General features: G+C 32.4%; 1 long non-coding RNA gene across 1 annotated transcript; it reads left to right on the forward strand.

The window, feature by feature from the left end:
* The first annotated feature begins 11,486 nt into the window (after positions 1–11,486).
* LOC127701123 (uncharacterized) lies at positions 11,487–20,077 on the forward strand. The gene is made up of 5 exons (XR_007981830.1): positions 11,487–11,539; positions 12,564–12,672; positions 13,084–13,145; positions 18,882–18,962; positions 19,834–20,077. It is a non-coding gene; the product is annotated as an uncharacterized LOC127701123 (long non-coding RNA).
* Positions 20,078–20,488: the final 411 nt, after the last annotated feature.

Raw genomic sequence — 20,488 nt, forward strand, 5'->3', positions numbered from 1 at the left:
ATTATTTCAATATGAACATTTGAAAATATTCTTACTATTTATTTTGAAACATTATCCAGGAATGTAAACAGTAATGGTTTTCCTGTCAGTTTTTCCCATTAAAACAAAAGATTTAGCATGGAAATGGATAGTTAAAACAATAACATCTGCAAGCCCTGAGCCAGCATTTACATGATTTAGGTTGTATCAAATTTATTCTTGGCTGGGTTTAAATTTCACTGAAGTTTGTTGAATATTTCTGCACAGCACCTAGTTTATACAAACTCAAGAACTTGATAGATATAATTACTAACAGTTTTTCTAACTCACATATAACAGATTTTTACTCCTTAATATTTGCTGTGTAGATGAAATTTAAACAAAATTTTCTGATGTCTGTTGACTTTTATCCAGAAAACAATAAGTATAAAAATAAGAAGATGTGGTATAATTGCCAATGAGACAACTCTCCACCAGAGACCAAATCACGTAGAAATTAACAACTATAGGTCAGTGTTTGTTGAGCTGAAATTTTTTTTTGAGGAAATATTCAGAACCAGACTCTTCTTCCTTAACTTTGGTACTAACCATATAATGTTTATTCATAGCAGGTATCTACAGATAAATGCCGCTTCATCAGATCAGGCCAGGGCTTATGCAGAAAACATTCCAGCTTTTCTTCATAACAAACCAAAGAATGTTGTGGAATTCTGTTTTAAAAGATGGCGAGAAGCTGATGAAATAAACCATTCCAATGTTGACGAAATAAGTAGTGGTGTATTCTTTGTAAAGAGTCAGACACATCAAGATAAAGTATATGAGGTCAATATCAATGCAAACCATGTAGGCTTACCATCATGTGACTGTCCTGACTGGAGGGATAATCATCTTCCCTGTAAACATTTTTTTGCAATATTTAACACTCAAACTGCTTGTAGTTGGGAATCTCTTCCTGAGGATTACAAAAACAATCCGTTCATCAATCTCGACATTGGCCAATTCAACAACTGTTTGTCAGCTCAACCTGAAGATGCAACAGATGCAACAGAGGAAGACAGCAATGAAAGTCATCCACACAAGTCTCAACAAATTAATATATCTGCAATCAAGAGACAGAGGAATTTAGTAGGCAGTGCATGTAGGCAAATAACAGATCTTGCATATCATTGCCAGGACATGGATGTGCTTAGAAAATTATCAACACAATTGGAAGTTAGTCTACAACTCTTGAAAGATAATGTTCCCAACAGCGGCCTGTTTGTACTTGAAGAAGGGGATATGCTTCATATAGGGTCAACAAAAGCAGCTAAGAAATTAAAGAATAAATATCTTCAAAAAAAGAAATTGCTGAAACTACCAAGAAGGAAAATGAGGAAACCTGCTGCTGGAAGACGTGGTCAGATAGCAGCAATGAGGAGAAATCAGTTTACCACTAAAGGAGCTGAGGAACTGATTTCTGAAAATCATGGTATGTTTTTCTTTGAAGAAAAAAATTGTTTGTAATCATCAGGTGTAATGTGCATTATTTATTTATTTGACTTTAATGTCAAACATTAAGAAAGAATATATGCAAACTGATAGAGTTTTTTACGACAAGTTGAATATATATAGCCCTGTTTTAAATCCATTTCCAGTAGGCTGAATTTGATTTTAAAATTATAATTTGGTATAATTATTCCTTGGTATAAATTTATGTTTCTTACAATCAAGAGCATCGGTGAAAAGTTCATATTATATTTATTACCTTAATATATAAACATTTTTAGCTTTAGAATTGTATTTGGTGGCAACCATATTGGATGTTAAAATTCCTTACATAAGCTAAAAGAACGTTTGCTTCCCAACATGGCTCTTAGATACAAGGAACAAATGCTACATACCATGAAGGGGAATAACTTGTACTAAAATATTTTCATTATTGAATTTGTGCTTCTGAAATTATTTTTTTGAAAAGTACTGTTACCTCGCAGCAAAGTTCATCACATTTGGGTGACATAATGCATGTAAATGCAACTCCTGACAGAGCATTTCATGGATTTTTTGGAAACTGGAAAAGGGTAGTACAAGTATGATTTGTCAAGATTTGTATGAAGGAAATAATCTCGATCAACTTCTTATAAATGATGTGACTGAATTCATTCAAATTTTGAACATACAAAGTGTGTGTATTCTATAAAGATATTGGAAAATAATTGGTCATACGTAACCAAGGGATATAATTTATAATTGTGCATTTTAAATGTTAATTATAGTGCCTGTAACCTTTATAAAAAAATAACATCACTTATGTTAGGAATTCTATGACTGATACTATTTTATATTAATGAAAGTAAGACTTTAAGGAAATTACTATCTCTTTCTTTATACAGGCAAAGATGTAACAAGTAAAAGTAAAGACAAGAAACATCAGGCAGATACCATATCTGAAGAAGTCCAGTCAGAATGTTTGATGGAAGACTTTTCAACAGGTAAAAGATGAAAAATTGAAAATGAATCAGTACACATCCATCAGACTTAGTGTAAAGACATCATTAAAAGTCTGAGAAAAATGTGACCTTGTGCAATGCCAAAATATATGTATCAACATTATCTAGCACTTTAAGTGTCCATAACTGTATAGCAATGCATATTTTGTAATGTTTTAATTTATTGATAACTATATCAATATTAGTACCAATAAATATTTTTCTTATATTTGTGGAAGGGTAAGCAATATCTGACCCACACGTTACACCTGATGAGTTGTTCATATGTATTCATGTATTGTATGATTGAAGGTTATGTTTTCATTACAATTTAAGATCCTTAATATATGTAATAAAAAATGTGGATTTTCTGGGTTTCAAGTTCATCTTAACTCATTTCTTCAAAGTTTACATTAAATGAGAATTATAGCTACATTGTATATAGTGTAAAGATGATGTTTTTATCCATTCTTATAGCTTGTTGTAATAAAGAATCAGGACATCCAGATCTGGTTGTGCAAGTGGAACACTTTGAAAACACAGGTAAATGAAGAATAGAAATCAGGAAAATTAACAAGAGATTATAATTCAATCAAGTGTTTGTTACATCAGAAATAAAGCAATATGAATGAAATTTTGTCTCAGAGATATGGGACTGGACTTGTACTTTTTCAGTCTAAATACAAAGGTGGTCACATCTGTATCCTAAGGATACATTTTTATACTAGCTCCTATCTATTTCAACATAGTTATTTTCACTGCCTCCTGTTAAATGACCATGATATCTTTACTGATAATTACCTATACTTTATACTTTTACAATCATTTTGACAACAAATTAACTGGAGTCTGTTCCACTTATTGAAAATGACTAAAATTATTTTAGGAATAAGTCAACCATTTTAATATAGCTCAAACTGAAATAGTACTATATTGTTTTTAATAAATCCAATACTATTATAGTACATTACTCATCTAATATAATTAATGAATCGTCTGATATTTTTCTTTATTTTATCATTTTACAGTTAGGCAAAGAAATATGTCTATCAATGTAGTTGGATATAAAATAAACAGACGGAGTTTCACTGATTTGGATGATATGCTTCCAGATGAAGTAAGTGAAGTTGAAGAGCTGAAATAAACTATGCAAACATGTTTTATGTATGAACATAGCAGTTATACTCTGACAGATATTTGGATTCCATCTCTTAACAAAATACAATCACCTACACTATTAAGTATTTGTTGCATGGTGTATAGTTCCCACGTAGTATTAGTTCTTTTAGATGTGTAAGAATGTTTTAAGATACATCATAATGGCATTTGGTTTCAGATCAATCAAATATATTAGTTTTATGTTTGTTAATAAAATGCTCCGCTGGGGCGCAGCTTGATACGACCGCAGAGGTCGAACCATGAACAGTTGGGGCAAGTATGGACACAACATTCAAGCTTGATACAGCACTGAATTTGGATTGTAATTAAATATTTGACACAGCATAGGTTTCTGACACAGAATGAAAGTGGTCTAAGAACTTAAAAATTTTTAATTTACCTATTCAAACCATATCATTATTATTTGCTTTTATATATAAATCAGAAATAACCAATTTAAAATGGAAAATTCTAAAGAAAAAAAAGGGAAAAAAAATCCCCCCCCCCAAATTTTTTGAACCCCCTTATGATTCATCACCCCCAAACTCAATCCCAGCCTTCCCTTTGTGGTATGGTACCTTGCAGTACAATTTCAGAGAGATCCATACACTTGAGCACACAAGTTATTGTCTGGAAACTAGAAAAATGCTTGTTTTTTGGCCCCTCTTTGGCCCCAAATTCCTAAACGTTTAGGGCAATTACCCCCAAACTCAAACCCAGCTTTCCCTTTGTGATATGGAACCTTGTAGTACAATTTCATAAAGATCCATACACTTACACACAAGTTATTGTCCTGAAACTAGAAAAATGCTTGTTTTTTTGCCCTTTTATGGCCCCTAATTCCTAAAATTTTGAGGGAATTGCCCCCAAAATCAATCCCAGCCTTCCCTTTGTGGTATGGTACCTTGCAGTACAATTTCAGAGAGATCCATACACTTGAACACAAGTTATTGTCTGGAAACTAGAAAAATGCTTATTTTTGGCCCCTTTTTGGCCCCTAATTCCTAAGCTTTTTGGTCAATTACCCCCAAACTCAATTCCAGCTTTCCCTTTGTGATATGAAACCTTGTAGTACAATTTCATAAAGATCCATACTCTTACACACAAGTTATTGTCATGAAACTAGAAAAATGCTTGTTTTTGGCCCCTAATTCCTAAAATTTGGAGGCAATTACCCCCAAAATCAATCCCAGCATTCCCTTTGTGATATGGAACCTTGTGATACAATGTCAGACAGATCCATACACTAACACACAAGTTATTGTCATGAAACTAGAAAAATGCTTGTTTTTTGCCCCTTTTTGGCCCCTAATTCCTAAAATTTGGAGGCAATTACCATCAAAATCAATCACAGCATTCCCTTTGTGATATGGAACCTTGTGATACAATGTCAGAGAGATCCATACACTAACACACAAGTTATTGTCATGAAACTAGAAAAATGCTTGTTTTTTGCCCCTTTTTGGCCCCTAATTCCTAAAATTTGGAGGCAGTTACCCCCAAAATCAATCCCAGCATTCCCTTTGTGATATGGAACCTTGTGGTACAATGTCAGAGAGATCCATACACTTACACACAAGTTATGTCTGGAAGTTACAAAAATGCTTATTTTTGGCCCCTTTTTGGCCCCTAATTCCTTTACTGTTGGTACCATAACCCCCAAAATCAATCCCCACCTTCCTTTTGTGGTATTGAATCTTATGGTAAAATTTCATTGAGATCCATTTGCTTAAACTAAAGTTAGAGTGCGAAAACTAATGTGTCTTAGGACAACGACGACGCCGGACGACGACGACGCCAACGTCATACCAATATACGACCACAAAATTTTTTTGCAGTCGTATAAAAACTGTTACTTTTTTGCATAACACATTTAATAGAATAACAAATTTGTTTGACAATGCACTTGAACTCAATTGATACGCCTTCCATTGCAGGTAATGAATGCTTACATTTCCTTGAAATGCAAAGAATGTCAGGTAATGTTTTCTAGGTTTTACTTCAAATTAATTATTTCCAGCTATTAATTTGACATCCTTTTTGATGATTAAAAATTTCAAAATTACACTATTGTCTACTGTTTTTAAACTCTGATTCTTAAATCATTTGCTTTAAATATAAAATAATTCATGAATCCATCAAGATATTAAAGAATCATCAACCTTGGTTTCTCCTGTCTCTCAGAATTGAAAAGCAGAAAATCTGGTTTTAGTTTTGTTGATGTTTCATTAAGTTTCATCTTTGTTTATTATATGATCATTTTTTTTATTTTTATCTTTTTAGAATGGAACTGTACATTTCTTGTCATGTGAAGTAATGACGTCAATATTTTTTGGCTTAACTCTAGATGACCCATTTCCATTGCACTCTTTTCTAGAAGGGGTAAGCATGTTACCGATAGTTGGTATTTTGTTAATTATTTCTCAAACGCATGAGTCAGCCACATAATCGCATTTAGTGTAAATCAATAATGACTTTAATTCTAAGTTGTGAATAATTTTTAATCAAATCCTCTGGGTTGATGTATTCTTCTTCAACCAATACACAAACCAAACATAAAACTGAATTATTACTAATGGTTATACCTTATACAAGATTTTTCTGTGGAAATATTGCTGGGAAGCTAGATTTTTATTGACTTTACATCACTGGCTATGCCATGTAAACAACTTAGACAGGTTTACATTGGTTTCGGGTATAACAAATAAACTATGGGAAATAGCTCAGTTCTGTCGTTAAGTCAAACAAAGCAGCTGTTGTCCTCAGACACAGTCAATAATTAATTAAACATATTATTATTAAGAGGAATTTTTATATTTTGTGCATTGTCCCTGCACATGCTTGTCCTATTCTGAGCTAATGTATTCCCTAAAATTACTATTGTGAATTGCAGGTTGATATTGAGGAATATGACATCATAATTGGAGCTTTGCATGAAGCAGGATGTCATTGGTCTCTAATGGTCATCTTTCCAAAGAGACTTGAACTCATTTACCTCAACCCTATGGGTGAATGTAGAGAAATGAAAGACATATATTTGCAAAAGTGGTTGTAAGTATTACTGTTCATTTAATAAACACAGAGAAATTAAAAATAATCATAAATAAAACTATAAATAAGCACAATATTTCCATAATCAGAAATTTAAAACATTTCCTAAGAAAAAACTAAGCTACAACACAAAATTAATTAACGCTGTGTAGCATGCATTGTCAAAGCCAATGTGAAGTCATATACTGGGTATAACATCTAAATGAGTCCTTTACTTTCCTTCAATGTGTCTTACAAATATTTTCATGATTGTACCAATATACTGTAAATTCAGAAATTGTTGTGATGTTATAAGAACTCATAAGCTATTTTATCAGCATGACCATGATGATTGGTGTGCACATAGACTCCAAATAAATCACATAAATAAATGTCACATTTTGGTCCGTAATTTTTTCAATCACAATAATGAATATAACATGTATAATGAATGCATACAATAATTCCTGAATAAACTGATAATGCAGAGTTTTTTTGTTTAATTCATATTATAGGGCTATTGCATGAATATTTTTGAATATTTACCAGAGTAGAATTTTATATTGCATGAGCTTGCAATATTCATGCAATGACCCTTTTACTGTAAAGCAATGCTTCAACACATGCTTAAATGCATATTTTGTCATTGATGACATAACTAATTTGACACTATTAGCAAACTATATTTATTGCATGATAATTTGTGGTTACTTCCTGTAGCAAATATTGAATTGCTATACAATAACTATTTATATAGTGTATAGCAACAAAAATACTACAGAATATAATAAAATTTTAGTGTACAATATTGGCTGATATATTCACTGCAATATTGCCTACAAATTGTGACATCATCATAGTTAGAACTTATAGATGGTTATGTCGTTTTGTATGCTTTGTTTTACAGCATAAGTGTTATTGCACAGATATTGTACCTTGTAGAATGTCATATCGAACTCACAAGCTAGTGCAATACTTTATTCTACAATATTAGTAGAATAACCCTTTTATTGTATAGTATCACAATATTCCCCACAGAACATACCGGGGTAATCAAAATTTAGAATGCAATATTATTATCCAGTATTGGATTTGATATTGCAAGCTTGAACAATGTTACATTTTACTTGGGACAATATTTCCCAATATTCGTGCAATAACCCTATAATATAAAAATAATGCTGGAGATAAGATAACCATGGGTCCTTTATATTGAGAAATGTAAAAAAAAAATATCCTGTAAAAATTGCAAAATTGCAAACTTTTATTTTCATTTCATGTTTTATATAGACAATTTTTGAGTGACAGATACATAAAAGGAATTGGTACCTACATCAGTGAAGAATGGACCATCTCATCGAGACGACATCATAAACAGATGGACTCAAACTCTTGTGGAGTTTTTGTATTGAAGGTATAAATTAGTTTTGTCAAATTTAACATTTTTATACGCCCGTTTACGGGACGTATTATGGTATACCGTTGTACGTCCGTCTGTCCGTCCGTCCGTCGTCAACATGTCGGACATTAACTCAAAAACGCTTTAACCAATTTGCTTAAAACTTTGGTGAATTGTTTATATGTATTGACGTGAGCTCCCTTTCGTTTTTTATAAATTTTAGATTTTACGTTTCCGAGTTATGGGGTTTTATTCATTAAAAAAAGGGTGATTTTCCAGTTTTAGGACAATAACTCAAGAATGCTTTCACCAACTTGCAAGAAATTTTGGTTAATTGTTTATATCTAATGACATGAGCCCCCTTTGGATTTTTATAAATTTTAGATTTTACGTTTCCGAGTTATGGGGTTTTATTCATAAAAAAAAGGGGGGATTTTCCAGTTTTCGGACAATAACTCAAAAATGCTTTCAGCAGTTCTCATGAAACTTTGATGAATTGTTGATATCTATTGATGTAAGCTCCCTTTAGAATTTTATAAATTTTAGATTTTACATTTCCGAATTATGGGGTTTATTCATTAAAAAAGGGGGGATTTTCCAGTTTTCAGACAAAAACTCAAAAATGCTTTCAGCAATTCGTATGAAACTTTGGTGAATTTTTTATATCTATTGATGTAAGCTCCCTTTAGAATTTTATAATTTTTATTTGTTTATAGTCTGACAACAGATTTACTAAGTATTGCGCAACAGCACAGTGTATTGCACAACAGCAAGAAATCTTTAATTGAATATAAATTCAATTCATATAACCAACTTCAAGTTCTTTGACTACATTTATTCAGAAACCTATAATAGATGTATGTCAAATATTTAATTACAATCCAAATTCAGACCTGTATCAAGCTTGAATATTGTGTCCATTTTTGCCCCAACTGTTTAGGGTTAGACCTCTTCGGGCGTATCCAGCTGCGCTCAGCGAAGCAGTTTATTACCTAACCCCTTACTCGGAAAATCTTTAAATCAATAAATCTGTTAACCAGTTTGAAAGTAAATGTCAGTCAAAGACAATATGTAGGAATTTATTACCAAAGAATGGTTATATGATATGATATATTGTGGAAATATGATATGATGTATTGAAGTTTTTCGTCAAAACCTTTTTTTAGATTATTCTGCATTGTTCATGTCTGCATGTTATTGGGACGACCAGTATTCACTAATTTTGCATCTAACTATTGTCAAATCAACCTTTTGTATGAAATATGACCAACTTCCTGGGACAAACATTAGATTGACTCCAACCTTACATAGACTCTTAATCAGTGGTCAAAGTCATTAAACATTCTCGCCATTATTTTTGTATTGATAAATGTTGAAAAATGGTCATCTTATGTTATTTAAGTTGCAAAGTAGTATGAGCAGGCAAAGTTATTGTCCATTAACCATAACTCAATGAAAAAGGCAATTCTCAGTTTGCAGAGCTTATACTGAAAGGAGTAGAGAACTTCCGCTTCAACTCAACAAAGAAAAAACTACAGACTTTGCGAATAGAGATAGGCCAATACCTAGTTGAAAGCAGTGGTAAGGATCAGATAAACTAGTTTTGTCTGCAGTAGATTAATTCTTTTAACCTGCATAGCCTTGTAAGGTCAATTTCCTATTTTAGTTTATTGCTAAGTAATTCTAAACTCATTTTCAAGGGAACCTCTCTTCAAAACATAAGTTTTCGTACATCCCTTTGTATGTAACATTTACATGTATATACAGGTTTGACTGTATATGAAAATCAATATGTTTAATTCAGTTAAATCAACAAATGTAGTGAGTTTATGACTTAGATTTATCATTGTGTTTGTATTTTTTTAGATTAATGACTTGGTTTGTGTGTTCGAATTTAGTATCTGTATTATTTGTCTGTAGATAACATGCAAGAGGTGGCAATAACGCAAGAAGTAGGTCCGTCTCAACATAATGGTATTGACGATGTTGAAGATGATTACTATGAAGATGACAAGGATGATAGAAAGATGTCAGTGGAGACATGTCAGGTTCATGTATGTAGTTTTTTAAAGCAATTGCGATGACTTCATGAAACTTTTAACTGAAAATTAATTTCTTTATTTTGAAAATCTGTTGCATTAATATTTTTACGCGATTATGTCATTAGTAATGACAGTGGTTAGCGTTAGCCAGTTCCCAGGTTAATCGACAGTTAACGTGCATTTCATGAAAATATCAGAAGCCGGTCCCATCTGCAAATCTTTAATTGGTATGTATGAATGAATGATTCTTATTATAAAAAAAACTATAATTCGGTAGAACACTTGCGTCAGGAAAGTTGAAATCATCAACTCACTGAATGGTTAAATTTAAACCAATTATGATATACTTAAAATAAAATAGAAGCAATAAAGATAATGAAGCCAGGTGCATGGATTGTCATGTAAATTATTGCCCAGTAATAAACACTCTACAAGGGGATAATCTGTTATGATTTTTTCGGCAGTTATACATTTCCACGAAAAAAATATTTGCCTCCACCTTCAGCCGGGTAAACGTGTAGTCCCCCTGGGAAATGTAAAACATTGTAAAAATTACTTTCTGCTGGATAAGTCTTTTATTGATATAAAATTAAAACATCATTACTTCTCACTAGATAAGACTCCTCTCAGGTTTTAATTCTTTTACATGTGGATGAAAAATAAAAGTCACAAAAACATTAACTAGCTATAGGCAGCAATTGCTTTAATTTCAACAAATTATGTACAATTGACAATATTGCAGATTTTCCTTGTAATGAAAAAGATTGAATAACCAGCCCTTAGTACATAGTATTTAATACCATATTTGATATCAAGTGACCCAGTCAATTAGCTTTTTAAAAGATGATAAAATGACACTTTCCAGCTGATCACCTGACCTAATCCTGAGGTGAGCAACTGTCAACACTTGGTGCTGTCATCGTCTTTAATCATAAGATATAGAGTAAAACTTTCAATTGCAAAAATGATCAGCAGGTAAAGATCTACAAAAGTATTAAGTGGACTGACATCCTTCAATGCCTCTTATTGGAGTTACTGTCCCTAAAAAGGCATTTTAACATATATTTTTAGAAAATTATAAGACAAAGAAAATGCAGCTTTTTGCCACCAGGTGATCAATTTGGGCACCTAGAAGTCTCTCATATGTATTTCAAAGTATGTATTTGAAGATAATTAATATTGGATATATTGTAAGATAATTAATATTGGATATAATGTAAGATAATTAATATTGGATATATTGTAAGATAATTAATATTGGATATATTGTAAGATAATTAATATTGGATATATTGTAAGATAATTAATATTGGATATATTGTAAGATAATTAATATTGGATATATTGTAAGATAATTAATATTTGATATATTGTATGATAATTAATATTGGATATATTGTATGTTTTCAGTATCTGACCTGTAAAGAAAAACTGTATGAAATAGTTAACTGTCAAGAAAGCACTTGGTAAATTTAAACTTTTATTTAATGACTACCGCAGTACAGATATTTATATGAACCAGTCAAAAGTTTCATGATGAAAAAACCCAGAGAATTTATTACATAATTTGATTCAGTTTCAACCACAATTAACAGTATTCAAAATATAACTACTTTTTCAAGATCATTATTAATTTGGCATCTGAGAAAAATTAAATCGAATTCGCTGTTAAGTTGCCAGTGCAGTCTATTGTAGCATTCAGGTTGATTTAAGCAAATGCCTAACAAAATTCTGACTATCTTATGTGAAATTTGATATTTCTGGATCCTTACAGTAGTAGAAATGCAAAATATTCCTTGGTATCTTGTATACATGGATCGCCATTACAATGTTACCCGTCTGTAAATAAGAAATAGCTGTATTAAACTTATGATAAATATATATTGTAGAACTATTACAATACAATGCTTATGCATTATAACAAACTAAAGAACTACCGCAAAAATGTTCATTTTATAATTGTCAAGTGTTATTTTTGCATATTCAATGTGTTGATGAATCGTTTCTGATTGCGCATGTACTCAATAATTGTATTCTTAAAACTTTTACAAAAATTGTGGTTGCAAAAATTTACTGCTACCTGTTGTTGGTGGTGACACAACAAGCAAAAGAGGAATATTTTTTTTTTAATCTTGCCCTACAATGAGTTGGAAACCACAATTTTTATGTGGTATTAAATTATCATGTTTAGATTATGTTTCTCAAATAACATTAAGGTTTATTTCAAGTAACAGCTCACAATCTAGAGAAATACTGTTTTAGAAGTACATCTGATACAAGTTAGACACCAATTATGCTACTGTATCAGTCATTTGTATTAGCGGCGAGAACATGCCAAGAGCTTATTATTTTATCTATAAGAGTCCAAATTTGTCCTATGTTATAAGGTTTAACATGTTGTATTTGTATCAAGATGTGCTTCATGGAGCAGTCTAATGGGATTTACTTTAGTGAAATCTTTCAATACATGCACTATTACTTTTTTTTCAGTGACCTTGCTGACCATGTTAGACATCATGAATTTGTTGCCAATCCACTGAAAGTGCAAAACAGGGAAAGAGTGACAGTTGGATTTGGATTGAGTGTGATAAAGCATAGGGTTTGTGAAATTTTATGAAAAACTATGATATTTTTAACATAATATTTGTATATTTCCAGTGTACACTTCTGCAGAAATAAAATTAAATGGCAATATAATAATATATGAAACCATAGTAAAAAATAACCAAATAAGGCATACAAAAATGACTGCAAGAGCAGAATAACATCTCATCTACACACCCTTATATTTTCAATTTCATCAAGAGAAGTCTTCATTTTTCTCATTGACTTTCTTTTGGTAAGTATTGACTTGTGATTTATTACTCTACACATTAAATTTTGAGTATTAAATTGTATAATAATGAACTGTTCCAAGTATGCAACTCAGAACATTTGCAATTTAAACCTTTTCTTCATTTCATTTTAAACTAATAATTTAGGGTTAATTGTATGCTGTATGTATTTCTAGGCCATGGAGTATGTGCATGAAAAGTTGTCTACAGATCTATATAATACAGGACGGGATCCAAAGTAAGTTAAATGATAGAAAGAAACTTATATTCAAGATACTTTTTTTTGACTTAATATGTTGAGATTTATAATTAATTGTAGACATAGGGGAAATTCGCCTAATTGCGGACACTTTTTCAAATCCGGAAGTTTGGATACCGTCGAGGCCAATTGCGGACATACTGGTGGTTGCATTTGACAGGAGAGGATAGAGGGGTATCAAATGGACAATTTCACGCGTTTTCAGGTCTCCTCTCTAGATTGGTAGATTGCAAACTCTTAAAACCCACGGAAATGCCGAGTCGCGTAAATGCGGACAGGGGGAGTTAAAATACGGACACCTTGTCGTCAAATTGCGGACACTTATTTTTAAACAGTTCTTGCTATTCAAAACGCAGGTATTATGCATATATAACATTAACTCTCATGAATAAACCCTCAAGAATACCCTCTCAGTGCATCTTAAAGCATGTTTGAGAATGGTTTTCTCGCATGAACTGGTAATACATGTGGAAAGGTGAGTAAAATAAGATTAAAGAAGTTCATTAAATATCTTATACCACACCAATTATTAAATGATATAAGATGCAGACACTTTTTTGTACTGACAACTTCCATCGGGATATTGTCTTCCAAGATGCATGCATGCATATATACGAGATATAGTTGTGATAACTTTCAATTTCAAATCGTATGGCATTCATTATACGTAATGTGTTTTAATGTCCTAATCACTTAAAAATCCGTAGCCCTCACTTTAGAGCATAAGATGCCTTGAGGCGAGATTTTTTTCCCATCCAACACCATGAACATCTGAAAATAGTTTATGGAATGGGTAAAAACACTTAATTTTTAAGAATTGTGAAATTGAAAATGGGAAAACGCAAGGTGTGAGGGAACATGCAAATTTTGTAAATTGAAATGTTCAAAAAAAAATTAGGACTATGGAAAAATGGACACCAAAAATTTTAGGGAATTATGGAAAAGTCAGTATTATGTTTAGTTTTATATGTATTGTCTATCATCTGTTGTTTCTAATGTATTGGTCTTTTGTTGGGCAATGTATGACAAATATATGTTGATTGATTGATTGATTTTTGGTGTTTTAACGCCACTTTTAAGCAACGCTTTTGGGCTATTTCGTGCGGCCAGTTTTAGTTGGTGGAGGAAGCCGGAGTGTCCGGAGAAAACCACCGACCTTCGATAGGAAAACTGACAATCCTAGTAAATTAAGATTGGAGTCGGGTGCACCCGCACGAGCGGGGTTCGAACTCACAACCTCAGTTTTGACTGGCTAGTGATTACAGTAGTAACTACTTAGACCACTCGGCCACCGAGGCCCCTCCAAATATATGTTGAAAAACCTAGCCCGTAATTATAAATTATGTAATTCATTGACCGCTCCCTAACATGTGTAACTTCAAAGCATATTTTAGCGGCGATCGATGTCTTTCAAAATTACTGCACTTTTCTTGTATCCCTGGTGCTTTCGACTGGAGAACCGTCGTACACAAGCATCGCACAAGTTGGCAGTCCGAGGCGGGTAGGGAGCAAGAAGGTGAACTTTGGTTTATTTTTATCAATAGTACAGTTTAAGTCGACGCTAGGGGCCGTCTTGACCTTGTAGGATATGAATGATTCATTCATTGTTGAAGACCCTACATCAACTGTCAAGATGAAGAACAGGAATTAAAGCCTTGTTCATTGATAATTTTCATATTTTTTTCTATATGTATTGTGTGCGATTTTGTCCCATGTACATTTACTCCATATCCTTATATTTTCTCTTATGAATACTGACCCATGTCACTCCTCAATGAAGGGTCTTGCTGGCCTAAGTCCAATATCTCGAAAATGAAAAGTTAAAAAAAAATGAAAGGGAGCTTCCCCTAATGTTACTAAATGTTGTGCTAAAATTTCTTTTAAAATCTGTGGAGTTAATTTGAGTTATCCTACGACATAGAAAGTGTAAACGGACGGATGAATAGACGGGCAGAGTGATTACTATAATAGGGCATCCGCCAAAAGTCGACAGGACATAATAAAGACGAAGTCCTGGAGATTATCAGGTCACGCATGATGATATGCTATTCGTTGCATTTCGTCACATATATATTTTTTTCTATATAATGCCCGTTCTCTGACCAATAATGGCATGGGATTTTATCCGACTGGCGAATAGATACCAGCGTGTTCAGAACATGCATACCAAGTTCTGTGTCTAAGATGAAATGTCTAAAACACAACAGGTTAACAATAGGTGCAAAAGATGATTAATTACAATAACATTCATTCGTCCATGCAGGTAAAAAAAAAGTGAGGCATACGTCGTTCACATGAGAAAATTACCGAACCAAATATGGAAGATGCAGGTGATACAGTTTCACCCGGGGAGAAGGATGAGGACGAGGAAGAGCTTATTAAAAACTTTTTAGTTATTAAATAGTTTACATTTGAATTTGTTATATGATTACAAAGCTTTTAGTTTATGATTATTTGATAACTAAAGAAAAGAAGTTTTTGATTACCAAAGCAAATATTTAATGGTTATGTGATTATGTTGGCAAAAATTTGGTGATTATGCGATTACTGGTACCTCTCCATGAGGGGCGTCGTTTGTTTTTCGATTTGTCACAGACGGATGGACAAACAGACAGACAGACGACTGGATGCACAATGTTGTTACTGTAGGCTCACAAAAGTCTAAAGAGGTCTTTAAAACCAATGTATTGGTTACATTATTTCTATCATGTTTTAAAAAGTTTTATAAAAACATTTCTTTCAAAGGAATATTCGTGATATCAATAATTAAGTTCATCTTCCTCTTCCGCAGTAAGAATGTCCAACTCTTTACCTCCTATACTTGATTTTCTAGCAATAAACACAATGTTGCTGAATTCATTTTCCTTATCACTTTCAATAATTTCGCATAGTAGTGCCCCCCCCCCCAAATCAACACTTTATTGATATAAATGTATCGGATTGAAACTAATAATGCTAGATTATAAGAGAGTTTTGTTTATTTCCGTCATCATGGTATTGACATATGCACCACTGCACGTGTTAGTTGTTCAAAATATTTTGTGTCCGCATTTCGGCTATCATACTATTTTCGGTGGTGAAAATGCGGACACTTGCTTATTCCAATTTTGTAATCAAAATTTAGACAAATCAGTAAATATAATTGAAAGAAATGTTTCCTTGCATAAAATACGCAATGCCTATTGCTTTTCAACACATAAATTGCCATTTTTACATGAACAACTGTGTATAGAATGTGACACGCTGACTTTGGACCTTTTTCAAAATTTCCCGGTTTTCAAACTTGTTGACATAAGCTATTTATAGCATGCAATTTCAATCACATGACACAAAAGTAAATCGTAGGCAATAGACATGATAACCTTATTGCAACAAAATAGAGATTCAATCGTAAACAAAACACCTTATTTCTTATATCTATTTTATTTCAATTTTCCATAATTTTATTGAAAAGTGAGATATTCGTTTTCCGTCCGCATATCGGCGCTGTCCGCAATTAGGCGATTTTCCCCTAATTGACTTCTTGTCCGTGATGGTTCGTTTATCCTATCTGTCTTTTTTTTTTTACAATTAAATATTTTATATATTTTTTAAACAACAGCAGAAATTCATTTATGCAATAGTGTCACAGATGTAAGATATTATTTTCTGGAACAGCACTTTAAGGTTTTACAATAAGTAATTTCCAAAAACTAGCAGACAAATAAGTACAGCAAAATTCGAAATTAGTACTTTCAACAATTATTGGTTTTTGGAATTTTTTTTACAAAAATGTGAGATTAATCATTTTGATTTCAGTCATAAGTTTCATTTGAATAAAGTTTAAGATAGAAATTAAGTTCCTATTATCGAGATTGATAACCTGTCACAAAATTTGGAATAATTAAAACATTTGTTATTTTTAGCTCACCGGGACCCGAAGGGCCCCATGTGAGCTTATGCCATCACTTGGCGTCCGTCGTCTGATGTCGTTGTCGTCGTCGTCTGTTTGTCGTAAACTATTTCAAAAATCTTCTCCTTTGAAACTACTGCACCAAATACCTTCAAACTTTAACTTAATGTTCCTTAGGGTATCTGGTTTATAAATTGTATCCGAAGTTTTGATCCATCGACAAACATGGCCGCCATGGCTAAAAATAGAACATAGGGGTCAAATGCAGTTTTTGCTTATATCTCAAAAACTAAAGCTTTTAGAGCAAATCTGACATGGGGTAAAATTGTTCAATTGGTCAAAATCTATCAGCACTGAAATTTTCAGACGAATCAAACAACTCATTGTTGGGTTGCTGTCACTAAATTGGTAGTTTTGAGGAAATTTTGCAGTTTTTTGTTATTATCTTGAATATTATTATAGATAGATATAAACTGTAAACAGCAATAATGTTCAGCAAAGTAAGATTTACAAAAAAGTTTATATGACAAAAATTGTCAATTGACCCCTTAAGGAGTTATTGCCCTTTAAAGACAATTTTACACAATTTGTTCATCCAGTTTGCTAACATTTAAAAATCTTCTCCTCTGAAACTACTGGGCCAAATACCTTCAAACTTCATCTAAATGTTCCTTAGGATATCTAGTTTATAAATTGTATCCGAAGTTTTAATCCATCGACAAACATGGCCGCCATGGCTAAAAATAGAACATAGGGGTCAAATGCTATTTTTGGCTTATATCTCCAAAACTAAAGCTTCTAGAGCAAATCTGACATGATGTAAAATTGTTCAATTGGTCAAGATCTATCAGCCCTGAAATTTTCAGACAAATCGAAGAACCCATTGTTGGGTTGCTGCCACTAAATTGGTAGTTTTGAGGAAATTTTGCAGTTTTTTGTTATTATCTTGAATATTATTATAGATAGATATAAACTATAAACAGCAATAATTTTCAGCAAAGTAAGATCTACAGAAAAGTTAAATGACCAAATTTATCAATTGACCTCTTAAGGAGTTATTGCCCTTTAAAGACAATTTTACGCAATGTGTTCATCAAGTTTGCTAACATTTAAAAATCTTCTCTTCTGAAACTATTGTGCCTAATACTTCTTAACTTTGAATGAATGTTCCTTTAGGAATTAGTTTATGAATTGTATCCGAGATTTTGATCCATCAACAAACATGGCCGCCATGGCTAAAAATAGAACATAGGGGTGAAATGCAGTTTTTTGCTTATATCTCAGAAACTAAAGCATTTAGAGCATTACTGACATTGGGTAAAAATGTTCAAAAGGTCAAGATCTATCAGCCCAGAAATTTTCAGACAAACCGAACAACCCATTGTTGGGTTGCTGCCACTAAATTGGTTGTTTTAAGGAAATTTTGCAGTTTTTGGTTATTATCTTGAATATTATTGAAGATAAAGATAAACTGTAAACAGCAAAAATGTTCAGCAATATGATCTACAAAAAAGTTTAATATGACCAAAATTGTCACTTGACCCCTTAAGGAGTTATTGCCCTTTAAGGACAATTTTACACAAGTTGTTTTATGTTTTTTTAACTCAAATGAATCTAGTATAAATTTTGTATTTCATTTACTTGTACCTCAAGAAACATATACACTATGGCTAAAATGGAACATATGGGTAAAAAGCAAAAATAACAGGTGAGCGATTCAGGCTCTTGAGAGCCTCTTGTTTTAATTAACAAAATATTTACTTTTGAAATTGGCAATTACAACGAAATCATCCTGATCATGTACAATTTTTCTTCTTATGTAGACATCCATACACTAATCGAGGCACAGAGATGATATTGGGAATGAAGAATGGGCAATTAGAAAAAAGATTTAAAGTGTACAGGTAAAACATAACACAATAATCTAATTGAATTGTTTTATAATATAAAAAAGAAGATGTGGTATGATTGCCAATGAGACAATTCTCTCCACAAGAGACCAAATGACACAGAAATTAACAACTATAGGTCACCGTACAGCCTTCAACAATGAGCAAAGCCCATACCCCACAGTCAGCTATAAAAGGCCCCGAAATGATAATGTAAAACAATTTAAACGAGAAAACAAACAGCCTAGTTTATGTACAAAAAATGAACGAAAAACAAATATGTAACACATAAACAAACGACAACCACTGAATTACAGGCTCCTGACTTGGGACAGGCATACATACAGAATGTGGCGGGGTTAAACATGTTAGTGGGATCCCAACCCTCCCCTAACCAGGACAGTGGTGTAACAGTACAACATAAGAACGAACTATAAAATTCAGTTGAAAGAGGCTTAACTCATCAGATGGATAAAAATACAAATAAATCCAGTTGAATCGGGCTGTTTTGGTATTTTTTTTTGTTTTACTAATTATTAAAATTAAGATGTAAATTATTCAATAGTTCTTCCATTCGGATTTTATTACTTTTAAACAATTTTTGTGTTATCAATTCCTTCATGCTTGAATACTTTGAAAAATTATAGTTAATACAGACTTTGAAAAAAAAATCATGAGAAATTTCTTGTATTGTTTTTCAAATGGGGATATTAAAAAATGATCTTCACCATATTGTGTAAAGCTTATTATGATTGTTCACCTACCTAACATAAAGAAAAGAAAGTATTGAACTTGGTTCTCTAATTGTTACCTTGAAAAGGGAATGTTTAATCTTCAAATAAAAATTTAAAAGTAAACAATTTTACTGAAAGAAGTTTTATTTCAGATTGGGTCCCCAATATCTTCTCCACGTACTGGTCAAGGAAATGATAGTGATGATTTATATGGCCACACATAATTCACAATACGACAAGACCAATGAATTGTGCCAAGAAACTGAAACAAATTTGACAACAGAATGTAGAAAGCTGAAAAAACAGAAAATCAACTATTAATTGAACAAAGATTTTTGTTTCCTCTGCGACAAAAGTCGCAGAGTGAGACATAGGTATTACTATCCAGTGGCGGTAGCAGCGTAAACTATTTGTATAAAGCTTTATACTTCAAAAGGTAGAAGACCTGGATGCTTCATACTTTTTATGCAGATACCTTATGTTACAAAGTTTCAGTCTGTCATATGTCCTTTGTCCTTGACCTCATTTTCATGGTTCAGCGACTGCTTGAAAAAAATTATAGTTTATTTGTTATGTGAATTTCTCACTTATTATGAGTAATAGGATAACTATATTTGGTATATGGGTTCCTTGCAAAGTCTACATGTCCGTCAGATAGGGTTCACCTGACCTCAACCTCATTTCATGGATCAGTGATCAAGGTTAAAGTTATGTGATTATGTCCGTTTCTCAAATACTATAAGCAGTAGGTCAGCTATATGGGGTGTTTGGAATGATTGTAAGTGGTACATGTCAGTCAGGCAGGTT

The sequence above is a fragment of the Mytilus californianus genome, unplaced genomic scaffold (genome assembly GCF_021869535.1).
Source record: "Mytilus californianus isolate M0D057914Y unplaced genomic scaffold, xbMytCali1.0.p SCAF_5, whole genome shotgun sequence".
NCBI lineage: Eukaryota > Metazoa > Mollusca > Bivalvia > Mytilida > Mytilidae > Mytilus > Mytilus californianus.